General features: G+C 36.9%; 1 protein-coding gene across 4 annotated transcripts in view; it reads left to right on the top strand.

The window, feature by feature from the left end:
- The window catches only part of SLC4A10 (solute carrier family 4, sodium bicarbonate transporter, member 10), a 379,697-nt gene that overhangs the window by 329,109 nt on the left and 43,419 nt on the right, over positions 1 to 7,169 (top strand). The gene's annotated exons all lie outside the window — the stretch shown is intronic.

Below are 7,169 nucleotides of genomic sequence, written 5' to 3'. Positions count from 1 at the left end.
CTTTTTCTTTCTTTCCTTCCTTCCTTCCTTCCTTCCTTTCTTTCTTTTTCTTTCTTTCTCACTTCCATTCCTTTCCTTTCCTTTCATTTTCCTTCCTTCCTTCCTTCCTTCCTTCCTTCCTTCCTTCCTTCCTTCCTTCCTTCCTTCCTTCCTTCCTTCCAGTTGTCCCAACATCATTTATTGAAGAGACTGTCCTTTCCCCACTGTAGGCTGTCAACATCTTTGTTGAAAATCATTTGACCTTAAATACATAGATTTATTTCTGGGTTATCTATTCTGTTCACTGGTCTCTGTGTCTATTTTTATGCCAGTACCATGCTGCCTTGTTTACTACAGCTTTGTGGTATATTTTGAAGTTCGATATTGTGATACCTCCAGGTTTGTTCTTTTCACTCGAGATTTATTTGGCTATTTAGAGTTTTTTGTGGTTATACAAAGTTTAGGATTGCTTTTTTCTATTTTTGTAAAAAATGTCATTGGCATTTTGACAGGGATTATATTGAATCTGTTGATAGCTTTGGTTAGTATGGACATTTTAAATATCAGTTCTTCCAATCCATAAACAGGATATTTTTCTTTTTATTTGTGACCTCTATAATTATTTGATCAATGTTTTATAGTTTTCAGTGTACAGGTCTTTCACCTCCTTTGGATTAAATTTATTCCTAAGTATTTTAAATTTATTTTGGTAACTATTGCAAATAGGATTGTTTTCTTGATTTTCTTTTTCAGATAGTTTGTTGTTAGGGTATTAAAGTGCTACTGATTGTTATGTGCAAATAGGGATAATTTTATTTCTTTCTTTCCAATTTGGATGCCCTTTATTTCTTTCTTTTGCCTGATGGCTATGACTAGCACTTCCAGTACAATGTTGACTAAAAGTGGCAAGCGTAGGCATTCTTGTTTTATTCCTGATCTTGGAGGAAAACCTTTCAACTTTTCACCATTGAGTAAGATATTAGCTGTGGGTTTATCACATGTGGTCTTTATTGTGTTAGGGTACTTTCCTTCTATATTTAATTTTTGAGAGTTTCTATCATGAAAGAATGTTGAATTTTGTCAAATGCTTTTTCTGTCTCTGCAGAGATGATCATATGGTTTTTGTTCTTTATTCTGTTAATGTAGCGTATCACATTTATAGATTTGTAAATGCTGAATCATCCTTACATCCCTGGGATAAATCTCACTTGATCATAATGAATTATTCTTTTACTGTGTTGTTGCATTTAATTTGCTAGTATATTTTGAACGTTTTTGCATTTATGTTCACCAGGGATATTGACCTGTAATATTTTCTTGTAGTATTCTTGTCTGGCTTTTGTATCATTGTAATGCTTTCCTCATAAAATGAGTTTGGATGTACTTCTCTTCTTCAATTTTTTGAAAGAGTTTCAGAGGAACTGGTGTTAGTTCTTCATTAAATGGTTGATGATTTCAGCACTGAAGCCATCTGGTCATGGGCTTTTCTTTCTTGGGAGAGGCTTTTGGTAATTGATTCAATCTCCTTACTTATTGGTCTGTTCAGATCTTCTGTTTCTTCCTGATTCAACCTTAGCAGGTTATATGTGTCTAGGAATTTATCCATTTTGTCTAGGTTATTCAATATGTTGGATTTATAATCCTTTGCATTTCTGTAGTGTGTTTTAATGTCTCCTCTTTCATTCCTGATTTTATGTATTTGACTCTTCTCTCCTTTATTCTTGGTCTAGCTCAAGATTTGTTGATTTTGTTATTATTTCAAAACACCAACGTTTAGCTGAGCTGTTCTATTGTTAGATAGAATAGAATAGAACGTTCTATTTCAACAATAGAATGTTGAACAGTTCTATTGTTTTTCTACTTTGTATTTCACTTATTTCTGCTCTGATTATTATTTTCCTCCTTTTAGTAACTCTGTGCTTAGTTTCTCCTTATTTTGTGTGTCTGAAGGTACAATGTTATAGGCTGTTTGAGATCTTTCTCCCTTTTTGATGTGTTTATTGCCATGAACTTTCCTCTTAGAGCTCTTATTGCTGCAATCCACAAAAGTATTTGTTTTTGGCAAGTTGTGTTTCCATTTTCATTTGTCTCAATACATTGTTAAATTTATCTTTTAACTTCTTCATTGTCTCACTGGTTGTTGAGGAGTATGTTGCTTAATTTCCATATATTTCTGCATGTTCCAAAATTCTTCCTGTTATTGATTTCTAGTCTCATACCATTGTGTTAAAAAAAAAAAAAAAAGATACTCAATATGATTTAAAGTATCATTTCAGTTAATGATCTGGACCTTAAATGACAGCAGCATAATCAATGTTAATCACAAACCAAAGGCTATTTAGTGTTATTATTTTAATATGCAGTATACTTACCAGGGCCCCCAGCACTCAGTCTGCACAGTCTGGGCCCTGCCTGTCTCAGATCCATACCCCATCTCTTCCTCCACCCCTTCTGTTTCAGCCACATTAACACTGTTTGCTCTCTCTAGTTTCCCGCCCTCACTGCCATGCCCACACTATGCCTTACCAAATTCTCTTCCTCTTTTAGATCTCAGTTTTCTTTGAACACCCAGACTCAAGGTGTGGATGCCTATTTGTTTATCTTTTTAGTAGCCCAGGCTGCTTTATAGTACATTTTACAGATGTATTCAAATAATTGTGTAATTGGCTACTTAATATTTTTCTCCTGCATTTAAAGAAAGACCCAAGATTATATCTGTCTTATCCAACACTACACTTAGCATGGTATATTGCATGGCAATCATTAACTTTTTATTGAGTTAATTAAGCATTGTACATAATGCCTAGATGCCTAAGCTTTCAATGTTACCAAACATGTGGAATAAAACTTACTGCAATCTAGGTTCCCCTGAAAGCACAGCCTAAAGTGGAGGCTTACTTGAAGGTTACTCTGTCTTAAGGAGGAGAAGTAAAGAACAGGGAGTTATTGTTATAGACTGAATTTTTCTCCATACCCCACCCAAATTCATATGTTGAAGCCCTGTTGACTAAAGAAAAAAAAATCAAGCTTTTAAAGTTTCAGGCCAGGTACATTGGCTCATGCCTGTAATCTCAGCACTTTAGGAGGCTGAAGCAGGCAGATTGCTTGAGGCCAGGAGTTGGAGACCAGCTGGCAACATGACAAAACCCCATCCTGTACTAAAAATACAAAAATTACCCAGGCATGATGGTGATCATCTGCAGTCCTAGCTATTCGGGAAGCTGAGGCATGAGAATCGCTTGAACCTGGGAGGAGGAGGTTGAAGTGAACCGAGATCATGCCACTGCATTCGAGACTGGGAGACAGAGAGAGACCCTGTCTCCAAAATTAATTAATTACATTTTAAAAAGTTAGCTTTATTTGGAAGTCTGAGGACTATGGACCAAGGCCTATTGCCTGGGATCAGTTCTGTCAGACTGTTCCAATGCAGCAATTGAGTTCACAGTTTATATACAAATGGTGAAGATTCATTACATGCAAAATCACATCAGAGTTTGTGTATAAGAGTTGATATTTATAGATTATTATTATAGATTATAATTATAGATTATAGATTATTATCGATAATAGTATTTATTATATAATAAATATAATAATAATAATAATTATATAATTTATATTATTATCGATAATAATAATCTATAATCTATAACATGCTAGGCTGCCTTCTGCTGTTGAAAATAATCCAAATATCTTGGGCATATAATTCTCATTGAGGAGGGCATGGTATATGCAAGAGAAATATTCAACTGGTTTTCCCATGATTGCAAACCTTTCGAACTTTTAGAAGAGAAAAAAAAGAGACAAAGCAAATATAAGAGAGATTTTGAGATAATTTGTACACTCTGAAATGAGAAAACAAACTTAGGGCTGACACAAGAAGAGCTAATTATTTTTTTCAAGTACATTTTATTGTTATCAAAATAGTCCATATACATCCTGGGGGAAAAAAACCCCACAAATAGTGCAGGAAGATTATAATTAAAAGCACCAGTTCACTCAAAGGCAACATTTTTAACAAAGTTTTTTTTTTAATTATTTTTAGTGATCCCTCTAAATTTCTAAATAATATGCTCATATTTTTATTTCTTGTTTTACCAATGTTAAGTGTGACAAATTTACTTTTTGCTCTTATAAATATGGATTTAGCTAAATTTTATTTTATTTTATTTTATTTTATTTTGAGACTGGTCTCACTCTGTCGCCAGGCAGAGTGTGCAGTGGCGCAATCTCTGCTCACTGCAACCTCTGCCTCCCAGGTTCAAGTGCTTCTCCCGCCTCAGCCTCCTGAGTAGCTGGGAGTACAGGCGCTTGCCACCACACTCCATTAATTTTTGTATTTTTAGTAGAGACAGGGTTTCACCATGTTGGCCAGGATGGTCTCTATCTCTTGACCTTGTGATCCGCCTGCCTCTGCCTCCCAAAGTGCTGGGGTTACAGGCGCAAGCCACTGCACCTGACCAGATTTAGCTAATTTTCTACACTCATCTCCAGCCTTCCTCTTCACTCTACCTTCCTTTTCAATATGATAATATCACATCTTAAGTTCCGTCATTCCTGTAACCTCTGTAGCTGTAAGTAAATAGCCACAAATAACATATGTAGATTTCTATTTCTGATTCTATCAGGCATAGGTAACTCTCTTTACATTCTATTTTGTAAGAGGAGATGAATAATTCTCACCTTTCCTCCCAACATTCTCTTCCTCCTTCTACATCCCCACCCCCAGCTCTATTGTAGTGGCTATTAACATATGTTATTTTGTAACCATGGGTAAGTGTTAAGTAATTTGCCTAAAGATTAATTCTAAAAAATTTAAAAATGTAGAAATCTTTATGTAATTGTAACTATGTAAGCATTATTTACTGTAGAACCAAGTAATGTACCGTGCTTCCCTCTCCATGGCTCCAGTGTCATGACTTCTGTAGAACTTTACAAATAATGTTATGAATATATACTTCCAGAATGGCAGTATAAGAAGCTTGGCAGACCCTCTCCCCAGTGAAACAACTGTACTGGTTAAAGTATTTTAAAAGGCAATCATGAAAAGTCTGTGGAAATTTTCTTAAGGGTATACAGCAAATGAAGAAACATTTATTCCAAAAAGTGTACTAAATCTTGGTAGAACAGTGAGTCCGAGGCACTTGAGTCATGACCCACTTCCCTTCCTCTCCTCCCAGCTCAGCATGACAGAAGCTTAACTCTGGGCAAGATTGGCCAAGAACACAGGGCTTCCTCAGCTTCCAATTGAGGCCAACTGTATGTTTCCAAGAGGAGAAGGCTGACAGCATTTCTTATGTGCCTTCACCCTTCCCCTCCAGAAGCTAAATTCTGGCTAGATGAATCCAAGAGATTGGGGCTCCCTTCTCTCACCCAGCTCCTACCCATAGGGTGGTGGTTCAACCTCAGGCCTGGGACACTGAGAATAGTATGGGTTCTCAATTATTAATGAGGCTCTGATTATTGCCCATGCTCAGCTCCCTGCTCCTAAAGCAGGGGAGTCACTTACAGAGGAACACAATGCTGTCCCTATCCCTAGTTCTGAAGCCATGCATCCAAGATTTTCCCCAGTGGGAGCACTGAAGCTCTTTGCAAAGGAACTAACTTTATTTGAAGCAGAGTAAAGGGAAGTTCAAGATAAAGGTATTCTCACAAATAGTGTAAGTTCTGGTGGAAAGCAATTAAGAGGAGTTTGGTAGCTTCATGAAAGAAAAGCTAAACCAGATCAGCTAGTGTATGAGAGAGAATCAGGAAAAGAGATAGCTAAGAAGAACCCTCCTGGGTCAGAACAAACCTCAAGCACTGACCACAGCAGGCAGAGCACCATGGCTTACACCTGTAATCCCAGCACTTTGGGAGGCTGAGGTGGGAGGATTACTTGAGTGCAGGAGTTTGAGATTAGGCTGGGTAACATAACAAGACCCTGTCTATATTTTAAAAACAAAAAACAAAAGGCTACTGCAGCAAAAAGGCTGGAATTTAATGGGAGCAGACCCCCAGAGCAATTTATGTCCCAGGACATTGTAAAAAACAACAGAACAATCTAGAACAGAATAGCTGGATATATGTAATAAGCCTTAGAGCAACCACTAAGGAAATAACTTGAAAAATACATAGTGAAGGAAAGAAAACAACAGTGTTCCTAACTTCACAATCAAATGAATTCTCCTTTTCAACATTTCACCAGAGGCTCAAAATCATTCCACGTTTAAATTTTTTTTCTCTTTATAATGTCTACTGAAAAAGTAGCAAAATTACTGGGGAGAGCTTTATTTCTAAAAGGGGATATCACAACCTGCAAGTGGGAAATGGAGCCTCTGGTTAAAACTGAAAAGCAGGTGCTTCGAAGGAGGAAAAATGAAAGAGGAATTCATACTGAATGGATTGGTTTAGCATACATATTCAACTGACTATAGGAGGAGCTATGAATATTCATGAAGGGGCACACATGTAGTAAGCTAACATGTCTGTTACATATGTCCCATGTTCACTTCATGGTGGAAACAACATTTAAATGTACTAAAATTAAGCTCTATATGTCAAAAGGTGAAGCAGAGGACATGAAAGGACTCAGCATGCAGTCTCCGTAAACTGGCCAGAACCACTCCATGTTCAGTGGTCTCTTATAAGGAAGGAATGCTAACCAGTTGCTGTGTCGAAACCACAAAAAGCAAGGGGCAGCGTAACATGGTTGGTTGAAATCAGCCATGGAGCAAGTCTTTCAGAAGAGCTTGTTTCTGTTTAACCCTTAGGAATGAAAGCCTACTGGTGGTTAGTAAGGTAGGGGGTGTAACTGGGTGTGGCTGACCTACTGTTCTGTCATGGACATGAGCTCAGTTTTTAAGATTTCTCTGGGGTCTCCAAGTGAGCCTCCCTGGGGAATCCTCCAATTTCCCTAGTGAGAGCAAGAACCATATCTGTCTGTACTGCCCAACTCAGGTTTTTTTTTTTTTTTTTTTGTAGTAATAGACAATAACTATTTAAAGAATGAATAAGTGGTGGTAAAGTGAAACAGACTAAGTTCCTGATGTAGAAGGCAGAAGACTGTTGCTTAGGCAGACCAAGTAGAAACTATATGATATTTTTCTATAGTAATAACCTTAGAAATGGCAATTAAGTTCTATAGTACAATTAATATCACTAAAAGAGCGGTCCAATGAACTTACAAGTTATGTGATGTATGTGGGTCA

The sequence above is a fragment of the Colobus angolensis genome, unplaced genomic scaffold, assembly GCF_000951035.1.
Source record: "Colobus angolensis palliatus isolate OR3802 unplaced genomic scaffold, Cang.pa_1.0 Scaffold259, whole genome shotgun sequence".
Lineage (NCBI taxonomy): Eukaryota > Metazoa > Chordata > Mammalia > Primates > Cercopithecidae > Colobus > Colobus angolensis.
The sequence above is the reverse complement of the archived record's forward strand: the minus strand, read 5'-3'. Positions and strand labels throughout refer to the sequence as shown.